The sequence below is a fragment of the Leopardus geoffroyi genome, chromosome B2, assembly GCF_018350155.1.
Source record: "Leopardus geoffroyi isolate Oge1 chromosome B2, O.geoffroyi_Oge1_pat1.0, whole genome shotgun sequence".
Taxonomy (NCBI): Eukaryota; Metazoa; Chordata; class Mammalia; order Carnivora; family Felidae; genus Leopardus; species Leopardus geoffroyi.
In genome coordinates, this window is record NC_059332.1 from 72,975,232 (window position 1) to 72,989,665 (window position 14,434).

The 14,434-nt window shown below is 37.6% G+C and overlaps 1 long non-coding RNA gene across 4 annotated transcripts in view; it reads left to right on the plus strand.

The window, feature by feature from the left end:
- LOC123608660 overlaps nt 1–14,434 on the plus strand; it is a 501,461-nt gene that overhangs the window by 408,769 nt on the left and 78,258 nt on the right. For all 4 annotated transcript variants that reach the window (XR_006717368.1, XR_006717366.1, XR_006717367.1 and 1 more), the window contains exon 4: nt 8,817–8,904. This is a non-coding gene — a long non-coding RNA (uncharacterized LOC123608660). The remainder of the gene's footprint in view (nt 1–8,816; nt 8,905–14,434) is intronic.

Consider the following 14,434-nt stretch of genomic DNA (forward strand, 5'->3'; position numbering starts at 1 on the left):
AGAATATAAACGTAAAGATCAATAGTCAATTTCATTTGTTGTCTGTCATCATGTTTAAGTTATAGTGAAATGTACCTTAATACTTTTAGTCTAACTGTACAATTTAAACAGATTGCTGTTGAGTGGGGGTTTTTACATGAAGATTCCAGATAATCAGCATTCACTTAGTATATGGAAAACCCAGTTCTCCCGTGTGTCCCCTTTACTCTCACACTACTACCATACTCACAATACTCCTGACACTGAAAGTGGGGATCCACCCCCCAATCAAGGAATTCTAGGATATCAGCTGGATGTCCTAAAATTTAACTCAATTCTGACACTGTGTACTTGGAGTTAACATCAGATCCTGAAAGAGGACTTAAACTATCTCCATTCTGACCTCAGCCTGTACTTTCTAATTGATTATGTTTTTTTCCAATTCATCTCTTAATTCAACACAAGAGACCCAGTGGGCAAAGCATACTGTGATAGGAACTGAAACTACCTTCTTACGCATTGGAGACTGCCCTGACGCTAGCAAGGTCCCATATGGCTGACCCCCAAAGTAAAGATCAACCTGACCTTTACTGCCCACCTGCATGTACCCACCAACCTTTGTTTTCCTTATATGAACACAGAAGTATTTTCAGCACTTTGGAGACAGTCTTTGAGATACTAGTCTGCTGTCTTACTGGTGTCTGCCTCACTGAAATGAACTCCTTTCTTGTTTCACCACCCCTTATCTCTCTGCCTTTGGATTTTGTCAACAACAAGTGGCTGGCTCTGGTCTATTTGGGACCCCTGGAGCCAGGTGCTCTTGCACTTCTGTGTTTCAGTTACAACCCATAGGTTAGGGACTCAGTTCTATAAGACTCCCTCCACTTCAGATGCTAATTACAAGTAGTAGATCCCCAGGTTACCCGTAACTTCTGTCTAACTTGACTACAAATTAGAGGTTCCCATGACCTTCTCTCCCTAGATTCAACAATTTGCTACATCAGCACACAGAACTCCGGGAAACACATTCATCAGTTTATTAAAGAATATGATAGAGAATACAGATGAATGGCCAGATGAAAAGATGTTTAGGATAAGATATGTGGGAGCACTCTCCCCAAGCATGGCACTCTCCCTGAATCTCTCTGTGTTTGCCAACCTGGAAAGTCTCTGAACACTGTCCTTTTGGGTTTTTATGGAAGCTTCATTACATAGGTATGATTGATTAAATCATTGGCCATTGGTGATTGAACTCAGTCTTAAGTCTCTCTCCCCTCCTTGTGGGTCAGAGGTCAGGAATGGGGCTGAAAGTTCCAACCCTAATTACAAGGTTAGCTCTACTGGCACTCAGCCCTTATCCTTATTTTACCTACAGGCTTTCTTAAAAGTCACCTCATTAACATACAAAAAATACCATGATTCCCTCCTGTCAACATTTAGGAAATTCCAATGTTTTTAGGAGCTGTGTGCCAGGAATGTGTGCCACACATCCCAGGAATGGGATGAAAACCAAATATATGTTTCTTATTATAAATCACAATATCACACTTAGTAAACCTAGGAAATATACATAATACTCAAAGTAATAATTCCTGTCCTTGTAAATGTTTCTGTATCATATTTAAACTTTTAAACATTAGACTGATTGGTTTTAGAACTGGTTACTTTGTAGCCAAAGAAGTAATGACCAGGAAATGAAAAATGGGTGAGTTTGATTTCCTTTGTGGACTTCCAAGCTGGAGTCTGAATATTTATGGTATGTTCCAAGTTACCCCTTTCTCTCACCTCATCCTTCCTTCCCACATGTGGGGCTAGCTGCTTTTTATGCTGAGAAAGTTTCCCTGAAGATGTGACAACTTTCGGTTCTTTAATGGCCTCCTTACCACTACCTCCAACAAAGCCACCATTTTAATAAAGCAGGAAGGGGTGCAAGAATAGAAGGGGAAAAAGGAGACAAGGCATAGAGTAAAATGGGACAACATAATTAATGACTGAAGGTCACAGGAGTGATACAGAATGCACCTGGAGACCCCTGTGGCATGATCAAGAAAGCTGAGATCTTTGCCACCTCTAATTGTACTTTCCTCACTTCTTTTAATGTATGTGAAAACTAAGGAACAATCCGCCTTCCTGGCTCACAAGTGTTTATAATTTATGGAATTTCTCTAATTATCTGTGGACAGAGTAAATGACCTACCATATCATCTTGCTTTGAAACATTTCTTTTGACTTTCTTGAGAGGTCTCGTGCTTATTGCCCCACTGGTCTTCACAGTCATTTGTTGAAGGTTGTGTTAATTTCCTATTGCTGCTGTGAAAATCACTAAATACCTACTGGCCTAAAACAACATAATTTTATTTCCTCACAGTTCTGGAGATCAAAAGTCTAAAATCAAGATGTCAGTAGGTCTGTGTTCCATGAGGAAACTATAGGGGAGAATCCATTTACTACCTTTTTTTCAATTTCCTTGGCTATGATCCCTTCTTCACATCACTCCAACATCTTGCTTCCATGTTCACATCTGCTGCTCATTCTGGTCCTCCTGCCTACTGCTTATAAGAATCTTTGTGACCACATTGGCCCAATTTGGATAACCCATGATAATCTTCCCATCCCAAATTCCTTAACTTAATCACATTTGCAACATCCCTTTTAACATATAAAGCAACATATTCACAGGTTTTGTGGATCTAAGACACAGACATCTTCAGGGGTCTTTAGTCAGCCTATCACAGGGATTAAGAGGGCATGGGTCATTATCCAATTTAACAGAGAGAAAAACTGAAATAACAGGTGTCACAGAGAGTTTTATGAAGTTCCACTTGGAGTTCGTGGAAGAGAAAGAGCTAGGATCCAGAGCTCTAGGCTTTTAGATCATAGGAGTTCTCTTTGATCCAATTGGAATTCCTTGGGCTGTCACCCTGCCAAGCAGACACTTTCATTCTTATTACATTTCTATGAAGGATAAGCCAGAAAGTCCATGACAAAAAACTAAAACTCTTTATTTCATAGTTAGTTGCCCCTCAGAGTCATGAGATTTGGACTGGGCACTCTTATCCCTGAGACAAGTACAGTACTATTAATAATTTGCACCTCTTAGATCAGAATTGTGAGGGTCAGGGCACCTGGGTGGCTCAGTCGGTTAAGCATGTGACTTCGGCTCAGGTCGTGATCTGGCAACTTGTGAGTTCGAGTCCCGCGTCAGGCTCTGTGTCTCCCTCTCTCTCTTGAGAGGGGCTCTCTCTGCCCCCCCCCCCACACTCTATCTCTCTCTCAAAATAAATACACATAAAAAAAATTGTGAGGGTCACTAAATGGCATGACAGTTTCTTGCTGCTGGCTTACTACCTTAATAAGTATTTGAGCAATCAAGTAATTTTTGATTTTGTGAGGTTATTTGTGGACGTTTCCTTAGATTGATCATGAGCAAAATGTTGGGCTGACAATTACTAAGTACAATGCAAAGATAATATTAGAGTCAACATGACACAATTATCTGTATCCTACCAATTAGAAAAGTTATAATTGATGAGGTAAACGACATTATAATAGGAACATATTTACAAATGAATTGACCATTTATAAAGTTAATTCTCCATTTGAGAATTACTCACATGAGTACTACTCTGCCCTACTTATTATCTTACTGATTTTTGGATATTATAATTACTAAATAATACAATGCAAATACAGTGAAAGTCAGTTATAAATGACAAAACTGATTTTGCAATACTGTATTGGAGAGTTGATCAATCCATAGGCAAAATCACTGACAAATTAGAAATGGCATAGTGAAACTGCTTAATTCTTATTAAAAGAAAATAATAAAGATAATCACAAGATAGAGGCTTCTAAAGAGAAAGATTGGTTATCAAATGATTAACAAAAACCCTTGGGGAAATTGATGAATATCTCAAATATTTTTGTACTCTTTATGATCTTGTGGTAAAGACCAAATAGAAAATGAAGGGGGCACCTGGGTGGCTCAGTCAGTTAAGCATCCAGTGTCCAACTTCAGCTCAGCTCATGATCTCACAGTTCATGAGTTCAAGCCCCATGTCAGGCTCTGTGCTGACAGTTTGGAGCCTGGAGCCTACTTCGGATTCTGTGTCTCCCTCTCTCTCTTCCCCTCACCCACTCTCTCTCTCTCTCTCTCTCTCTCTGTCTCTCAAAAATAAATAAACATTTAAAAAGAAAATGAAGAACACTGGCATTCATGCCTTTCATATATAATGTGATTGAATTCTTTTTTATTTTTGTCCATTCTAAGAATTAGGTAAAATTTCAATTATATTTTGAATGTTATTGAATATAAAAACACACATCATCTTAATTTAGTTTCATTTTAAGATAATATATCATTTAATGTTTTTTAATTTATTAATTTCATTTTTATCTTAAATAATTTACTTTACATAGTTTTTCCCACTACGAATGACCCAACATAATAAAGACTTTCTATTTTTCAAAGTCTGTAGCCCACCTTATTAAAGGGCAGGAAAGCATTTGAAGATTTCGAATTTCAACCATCAGCATATGGTTGCAATGCACAACTTAAGGCTATGAGTTTTGGGTAGGGTATAGAAAGTTTTAAAGAGATCAATGGGACCAGTGACAGTTAATTGAGCTTCTGGTGAAGACAGTTTTCTAACAGACCTTCTTGGGTCTTCCTGGAAAAAAAAGTGGCTTTAGAGAATAAACAACAAGACCTCTTAGAGGATTTACAGGAGCCGAAGAAACCCTTTAGAGGTCCCTGAAGTGAGGTAGAGTGTGTGGTCACTTCTGACCAGCTGCCATAAAGCCAGTATCATCAGCATGATTCAAAAGAAGGATGAGCTAAAGTCCTTCAATCATGGCGAGGCCTCCTAGTGGCCCAGATAATCAGAGGGGTTTGATTAGACAAAATCGATTAGAGTTGCTGAAAAGACAGTTAACAAGAACATCTTTTGTTGTACAAAACATTGGCTAGTAAATTGTTAATGTACCTATGTGAATTGCTTAGTAAGTCTGTGTGTACTTAACAAAGAACATTTTTGGATTCTTTTCAACTATGTTCTTTCATTCAGTTCACTGAATTTCCTAGTAAGAATAATTTTAGGTTTTGTAAAACAGAAATAGTTGATTTTGGGTGAACACAGTTGACTATTTGGAAGTTTCTATAGTAATGTTCTATTAAGAGATGTTTCTTTGTTTTGTTTTATTTTGTTTTAAATAGTATACTAATAAGCTGGTTTGAAAAAGTGATGGCTGAACAGGAACTTGTTCCATCTTGAGTGTTTTCATAAAATTTTGCAAACCATTCTGTTATTCATCCCCCCATCATTTGCTTTCAATCTGTTTCTGTCTTTCACTCGTTCTCTCCCTCGCTCCCTCTATCTTGCTCTCTTTCTCTCTCACACACACATGTAACACACATATAGTCAATTTGTTTGTTTGTTTAGCCTTCTGGTTCCCCTGCTAAATCATGACTTCCCTAAAGGCGGAGCTGTGACCTATTAATAATTCCAATTCTCTTAGTTTAAAAGTGGATTAAACGAATCCATGAATTTAAATAATTGTGTCACAGTTTCACAGGTGGCCTTACTTTTTCTTTCTCAATATCTGGACTCATTTACCTTCTCTAAAATTATAAAGCAACAATTTGTACATAGGAAGCTAAATCTAATTCCAATTATTTAGCAATGTATACCTCCTAGAGAGAAGGACATAAAATAAGATGGTGTTCTATTATCATTTTCAGATTTATGATTTGTTCTAATTGATTATATACAGATTATATGAAAGGAAGACCAAATAATAGTTGAGAGCCTAGGGTCCCATGTTGAAATAAAATTCTGAGTGATAAAAGCTGCTGTAATTTACTACAATTTCCTGAGTATCTATAGTGTATTAGTTTTTTTGCTAGATATTTTACATGTGATTTTCATACCAAATATGTGAGATGTTTGTAGCCCCTTTTTACAGAAGAAGAATTTAAACTTAGTAATTTTTCCTGTATCACAGAGAATAAAGCTCATAAATGGCAGAAACTCAGAAGTTAAACTCAGGGCAGTCAGACTCTGAAGTATTCTGGTATGTCCTGGCTCTTTCATATTCTCACAAAAGTTACACTCAGTTTGGGCTATGGGAGAGTTAGTCGAAAGCGACCATTCATTAGCTGCTAGTACCTCCTTTGGGGTTAATACATAGAGTCTTCTCTCAACAAACACTTCACCTTTGTGAATTCTGAGTAAAGTAGCATCTGTAGTCACTGGTGACCACAAAATCTTACTGACTCATTTTGTAGTGATGTAGTAGGTTTGCACTCTCATTAAGTACAGAAAGTCTTTAGGCATAGCTGACTAAGTCATCCCTCCCCTCAATTAGGCCTTTTACATGTCGTGCTCTGGCAGTCTGTCTGCCTCTCTGTTCAAAGTAGAGAGGAGGTTACCCATGTATTGTGTTTAGCTTGGATCTGGCAGAATAAAACAAGCCAAATAATCCTGGCAAATACAGAGACCGCTAGGTTTGCATTAGATCCAACTATTGTCTGAATATATATAAATAGACTTTTCTTTGTTGGAAATAGTTTGAGTTTATATGCTACAGTGTTCTGTTCTTACCTGTAACTCATGTAATTGCCACTGCGGATCCTTTGCAGCTATGGTATCTGTTTCTGAGTCTTGTGGGCTTGATACAGATCCTGCTGTCTCTCTGATATTTTTAATGAATGCTTTGGGCTGACAATTCAAAAGACTGTTGAAGCATCGCTGCCTCATATATGTAGTGTGTATATCTCCATAACACCTCTTCCAAAAACATGAGCTCATAAATGGAGATTATTTATCAACATTTATATCAATCCCATCAAGTGGGTGAAAGCTAACTGTCATTCTTAAATTTAACACCCGTGTGTCAGCATCCTGGTGTTGCATTTACCAGGACTTTCTCCATTGTCATCACCCTTCCAGACACTGCTTCCGTCCCCCTCTTCCCAGCCCCCTTGTTAAATCCACAGATGCAGAGTGAAGCAGGCACCCAATTGGCAAGAGACTCATACTTCCATTAGAGAGTTGGCAATAATTAGCTGTGTGAACTTGAATGAGTTACTCAGTATCTCTGGGTCTTAGTGTTCTCGTTTAAAAATGAGAGATTCAGCTAATTGACACCGAAGACTCCTTTCAGCTGTGACATTCACTAGTTTTACTGAAAAATGACAAGGAAACATCAATGATTTCTCATTAAACCTTAGAGGCTTAACAGGTTTTTAGGCTTTCATTTGGTCTTGAAAGTAGAGTTAAGGGAGCAAATAACTCAGTCTCCTGAGACTGGGCTCTAAGGAATGGGGTGAACAAGGCATTCCTTTGGGCCCCATACCTGTCTTGCGGTCTCTGTCATTGCTGTATTTTTCCTTCCCTTGCCTTGACAGAGCATCTGGTCTGCTGCCCAGGATTGCCCTTACTAACCTCTCTTACTTCCCAACCGCCTCTGCTGTTTCCTTAATCCCTCGCCCAGACTGTAGCAGTAACCAGCCAACTAGTCTCCAACTTTCTGGCTCTCACAACTCTACTGAATTTTATACTTTGTTCCAGGTGAAGATGCTTGAAATGAAATCTGTTCATGTCACTGTCCTACAACAAAAATCAAACTAAATAAAAACGCTGAGAGTGAATTCCCACTGACAACAGAGTTGAAGCAAACTCCATTTACCTTTATAATTTGGCTCAAATATTATTTTCCAAAAATAATTCTCAGTACTCTTCACACAATATATGTTCCAGCAAACTGCCTTCACAGAGATCCCTACCGATGTACCTTGATGTGATGGACATTTCTGTTCTTTCCAAGAAAATTTCTAGAACTTTTCAACTACATTTTTCTAAACCTTGGTACACCATTTTTCAAGATTCAACTCAAATATCACCACAACCCACAAAGTTCTTCATAATATTCCATTTCAAAATACTATCTTCAGGGTCTCCTGGGTGGCTCAGTCCCTTAAGCATCCAACTTTGGCTCGGGTCATGATCTCACAGCTTGTGAGTTCGAGCCCAGCGCCAGGCTCTGTGCTGACAGCTCAGAGCCTGGAGCCTGCTTCGGATTCTGTGTCTTCCTCTCTCTCTGCCACTCCCCCGCTTGCACTCCGTCTCTGTCCCTGTCTCAAAAATAAACATTGAAAATATTCTTTTTTAATTTTTTTTCAACGTTTATTTATTTTTTTGGGACAGAGAGAGACAGAGCATGAACGGGGGAGGGGCAGAGAGAGAGGGAGACACAGAATCAGAAACAGGCTCCAGGCTCTGAGCCATCAGCCCAGAGCCTGACGTGGGGCTCGAACTCACGGACCGCGAGATCGTGACCTGGCTGAAGTCGGACGCTTAACCGACTGCGCCACCCAGGCGCCCCTGAAAATATTTTTTTGAAAATACTATCTTCATTTAATGTCCCATAGTATACTTATACTCATCCTATTAATATCTATTTCTCTTGCACTCATACTGCCTTACAAATAACAATATATCAATAAACATTTGATGGGCAGGTAAGTAGTCTATCCATAAGCAGTCACAGACAATTCATCACCGACACCTCTACCATATTAAAATTCTAAGTGGGAAATTGGAAGGGGTGTGTTAGAATCCTTGGAGAAGGGGGTTTGTAAATGCATATTTGTTTTGATTTCCTTTGTGGACATAATATTCAACTAATTTTGAAATTGCAACTAACTCTAAAAGAAGATTTTGATATTTAGTTTTTAATAAAATAACTTATAGCTTCAAAAATTAAGCACTGCTATATTTATTTGTTATTCGTGAATTTTGCTATTAATTCTGGATTCAAATTTTCATTGGTTTCAGGTTACATTTCTGTGTAGTAATATCACCAGGCTTATGCTGACCACAAATGCTACTTTTCAATAAGAAGCTTCTCCTGACCCCAAGCAAGGTATGTTCTTACTCTGCCTTGGAATCCTTTGTTTTCCTTTAGTTATACTAGCACATTTGGCTGCAGACAGGAAGAGGTTATGTTCTTGTCTTCCCCATTGTGTATTTCTTCCTTATTCATCATTTTTTTCCACCCACAAACTAAAAGTATTCTTTGCACAAAGTAAAGAACAACGACAACAATAATAATAACAAATGATGAATTGAATTGTATTTTTTAAAAGGAAGCTTGTTTTCCTGTTTTTATAAAGTTTTAAGATCCCAAATAGTTGCCGAAATTTGAGAACTTCTCTTTGTTGCTCATCGTATCATTTCATCATTGTTTACTTTATTTCTTAGCTGAATGATCCTTTCCTTCATCTTCAAATAGCTTCTCTGTTTCATAGCACATGGAATACGTATTAAGCTGTCTACTTTTGTTTGTGTTTGACATGGCACACTGATTTGATTTTCCAGTTCATATCGCTAATATAGAAATTATCCCATCCAGGCTCATCCAATATATGTGTGGTCTATTTTGATGTTGCTTTGGAAATAAACAATGCATTTACCCTATTTCTGGTGAGAGTTTCAAGAAAAAAAAGTAGATAATATGCAGATTTTAAAATAGTTAGCTTGTGTTTTCAGAATTTATGATGATGTTTTTTTTTCTTTATAAGACATTTTAAAAATCAGCCTTTGGTGGGAAAGATTACAAATTATGTGGGTTGAGACAAAGAGAGTCTATATCAGATGGAGTTTGTGTGAGCACACCAGTGACTACATTTCCTCAAAGGGTGATTCATTTTTTCCTAAGACAATTTATTTTACTTCTCTGCAATTAAAATTTTCTTTTCATGAGAACAATGGAAATATGCACCAGGAAAAAATTAAAACTACTAGCAATATAAGTACTGTTTGGGGATTAAACTTGGAATTTAAACCTTTATAACATAACTCCATCTTAATTGAGTAAAATCTATGAGCACTTGTATGCCCTTCTCCTAGGAAAGAGCCTTCTCTTTAAATTGAGGAATTAAGGTGATATTTTGTCTGTTTTTCCTATGAGGGAAGAAATGGGTCATAAATAAAAATGAGATTGAAAAATTACCTACAAGATATTAACTTCTTTAATGATGCTTGTCAGAACAAAAGAATATACAGTCTCACCAGTAATATTACAAAATGGGCTAAAACAATATGCCTAAAAGAACTGTTTCTGGGCTCACACCTTCTGCAGCAGAAGGCTAACATTCTTACTTCATTCTCCAGTTAAATGGTGGCTTTCCTAAAGGCTGCTCACACAATAGTTTCTAAACTATTGTCACTACGCAAAATCTGGCCTCTTTGGGTCCTAATAATGCCTAGAGACTGTTGCCTATAAATCAACTTAGACCTAAATCTGCCTGCTGTCATTGCTGATGATGCCTATCATGAGAACAACAATGTCCCAGCCAACGTTGCATTCCCCATACTTGCTTTCAAAACCATAGACCTTTTGGAATCTAGACAGGGAAGGAAGAATGACCTCACTTGTTGCCTAGTCTGTAAAGCAGTTATCGATTTATGCCCAGATGTTCATAAAATCTCCAGAGTACAGTTGTATCTTTTCCTGTCTTTCAACCCTCTTGCGGAACTTCAAAGTCTCTTGTGGAAACATTTGTTTCAGTGTTTGTGTTTGTCAATATTTACTTGTCCCTTTTGTGCATGGGAGTATGCAGGCAGGTGCTTCACTGTGGTGGTGGTAGATTATGCTTCAACTTGTTTGTCTATTCATGACCTTCACTGTGTGACTTTACACTTACTGACTATATGGTCAAGAGAAATTTATTCATTTGTATCAATCAGCTATTTCTGCATAATAAACACCAACAAAGTATCTTAGCAGCATGGACCGATTAACATATATTTTTATAGAGGTGTTAGTCGCTGAGGGTCCAATGAGTGTTTAAATAGGCTCGACTTGGTGGCTCTGCTTCTTGTTGCAGATTTATGAGTTAACTGAGGAAAGGGCTCTGTTTCTTATTTCTATTACCCTTTTTGGACCACTGAACTCACCTAAGTATATATTTCTCATGACAATGGTAAAAATACAAGAGTCAGGCGAAGATGTGCAAGACTTCTACCCAATTCCATTGCCAAAGTAAATCATATGGCCAGGCCCATAGTCTAAGGAAGGAAATACATGCTTTGCCAACTGGATTCCGTCTTTTGCAAAACAGCTCATCAAATTTTCCCCCAGCTTTGTACTGGACTTTATGTTTCCTTTTCTGCCTGAATTTTAGGGAAATTTGTATTTTTGCTCAGAGTCCATTCTTACGCTTTCACCAACATTTAACTCTCAGACAATAATTTTTTGTTTCCATCTAAACCAAAGCTATCTTTTATTTGAATTAAGGTGCTTTTACCCATCCCCCAAAACAAAATACTCATAGTTGTCCTCTTTACTAGTTTTCTATCTCCAAATTATATCATTCTCCTCATTTTTTTCATATTGCTGGATTTATTCTGCTGTGAAATGAGGAATTCCTTGGTCAAATCAGTGATGTTTGGATTATAGTGATGGTCCATAAGTCACTCTGTTAGTCCACTAATGATGAATTTAGCAGATTCCAATCCATAAGGAAGACAAATACATATCCAGTATCAGTGTGAATACTGGTAAATACAAGTTACTGCCCTCTACTTTATGGAAATAAGTCCATGTAAGCAACCTATCCCCAGGTTGTTTGCTGATTCCCATGGTGACTGAAGCCATATCAGGTGTTCACTTTGACCTCTTTATTAATCTGGTTGGGCATTCAGTAGTGACAATATCTAGATCAGTCTGATGAGAAGATATCCATTATTTTGAGCTGTTCATCAACTCCATTGCAACTACTATTACTAATTTGTATATGGACCCATTAAATAACTATTGTAGCTGAAGATTAAAAAAAAAAGACCGATAACCATAGGACAAGTCATATTTTCCACCATATTTTTTATGCAGTTCAATAGGTGTTCACATTGGACTTTCAATTCTGTACCCATTCACCCATTCTGAGAGCTCCATTAACATAGATGAATCATTATCTTCAAATTCCATATCCACTCTGAAAGATCCATCTCCACATGTCTTGACTAGTCTTCCCATTTTGTTCTTTCCACATACCAGACCAACCTGACAACCCACTGGCATTGCCTATGAATTGGTGTATAATTCCAAATTATGTTATCTATTTTTCTATTAAGAATGGGAATCTACATGTATTGCCTGAAATATGCCCACTGCAATGATTTTCCTTTACCACCCTGTTTCAAGTTACCCCTGAATGGGCTGTAATGCAGCAGTATTTCCCTAGTTCCCATGCTACCATATGATGCAGACCCACTATAGAGCAAGTTTGATATTTTCTTCCTTTCTCCCCTGATTGTAGGTAACTTCACATGAAGTCATAAGAGGGGCTGGGGAAGGGTCTGCAATACAACAGGAGAAGATATAGTGAAAATCTGATCTATCTGCTCAGACAACATACTTGTATCTTCTGACCTGTTGAAACATGATATTTCACGGGTCATTCCACTTAATCATGCTGATGCTGCATTCCTTATTCCCATGGCTTATTGGATTAGCTAACATGGTTTGCTATAGTAGTCATTTTCTTTTCTTTAGTCAGGCTTTCAGACTCTACCAGGGTTAGGTATCAATCAAATAACTGCTTCTCCAAAGAGAATAGTTATCCACACAGGAAAAAATAGCTTTTCCCCAAAACTTTTGGGGAGGAACCGATTCTTCTATTTGAGCCAATTAGAGATGCAGTTTAAACATCTTTATTTGTTACAGATACTTTGATTAGCATTGGTTCTACTGACTTACAAGACTTAAGTCAAAAAACTAATTGCATCACAACTTGAGTCTGCTGCAGAGCAGTCTCATGCTCTGGGTTTCACTCCCAGCTAGTTGATATATGTGTTAAGTTACATGTAAAAACACCACACCCAAATGTGGTTTATGTTACTTTCTAAATCTAAACAGTGGAGAGCTCCTGGGTTGCTCAGTCAGATAAGCATCCTACTCCTGATTTCGGCTCAGGTCATGATCTCACAGTTCTTGAGTTCAAGCCCTGCATTGGGCTCTGTGCTGACAGCTCAGAGCCCATTTGGGATTTTCTCTCTGTCTATCCCTCTGCCCTTCTCCCACTCTCTCTCTCTCAAAATAAATAAATAAACATTAAAAAAGAAATAAAACTGTTAAAAAATAAATCTAAAAAGGTCCATTATATGTTGCATTTTTCAACAACTGGTAGATATTAACAGGTATAGTAACCTGCCTTTTTCCTAGAATAGATATCCATACGTATCACAGACCACTGAATCTCTAGAAATTTTACTGATAAATTTAATTTATTATTTTTCAGGGAGTTTACTGTCCACCCTCTGACATTCTTGATATAAGACATCTTAACATCTAGAGTAGCTAGTACTTCCTACTCACAGGTGCAATCATAATGTCATCAGTGTCATGGATCAACATGATGTTCTTTGACACATTATGTAGTTGATGTCCCTGTGTCCTATATTATGACACAAAACAGAAGAATTAACTTAGCCCTGACGTAAGACTATAAGGTTGTCCCTGCCAGGTAAAAATCAAATGACTTCAGATATGCCTTGCTAATGGCAAAAAGCTTATTTGCCAGATCAATAGCTCCATACCACATACCACTGGCTATGTTGATTTGCTCCAGTAAAGACACACATCTGGAGGAAAGCTGCAATTAGAATCAAACTTTGATTACATTAATAATAACCTACAGTCATAGATCCATCCAACTTTTGCATTGACCAAACTGGCCAATTTAAACAAAGATGAGCTATAGATCATCACCTCTACATCTTTCAAGTCATTGATGATTAAAGTAATCTCTATAATTCGTTCATAAATGCAGGACTGGATTTGATTTAGTGTTTTGGTAGGGAGGAGTAAATTTAGAAAGGTCCATTTGGTATTTCTACCATATTAGCCCTTAGTCCCTGAGTCAGGAAGCCAGTTTGTGCATTTTTTCCCATTTGCTGAGTCCAGCTATTTCAACTATAAATATAGGAATTGACATGTGGGAACACCACAGGATGTGTTCATTGATTAAGTGGGCCCCATGTAAGAGATTCAGACTAAACCTCCTTTTATCAATTGCCTAACTTCCATATGGACTACAGAACTATTTTGTTTCCCCAAATTAGCATTAATTCAGAGCCAGTATCCCTAAAGTCTGTTACTCTTTTCCAAGTTCACAATCATCATATGTAAATAGCTTCAGAAACCTTTGGCAACATCTTGGAGAAATATTTATAGTATATATTAGTTTTCTCTTGTTGATGTAACAAATTACCACAAATTTAGGGGCTTAAAATAACACAAATATATTATCTTACATTTCTGTAGGTGAGAAGTCTGATATAGGTCTCACTAGGCTGAAAATAAGGTAGAACTATGTTCCTTTCTAGCAGCTTTAGGGGAAAATCCCTCCTTGCCTTTTCCAGCTATAGAGGCTATCCTCATTCTTTGTTTC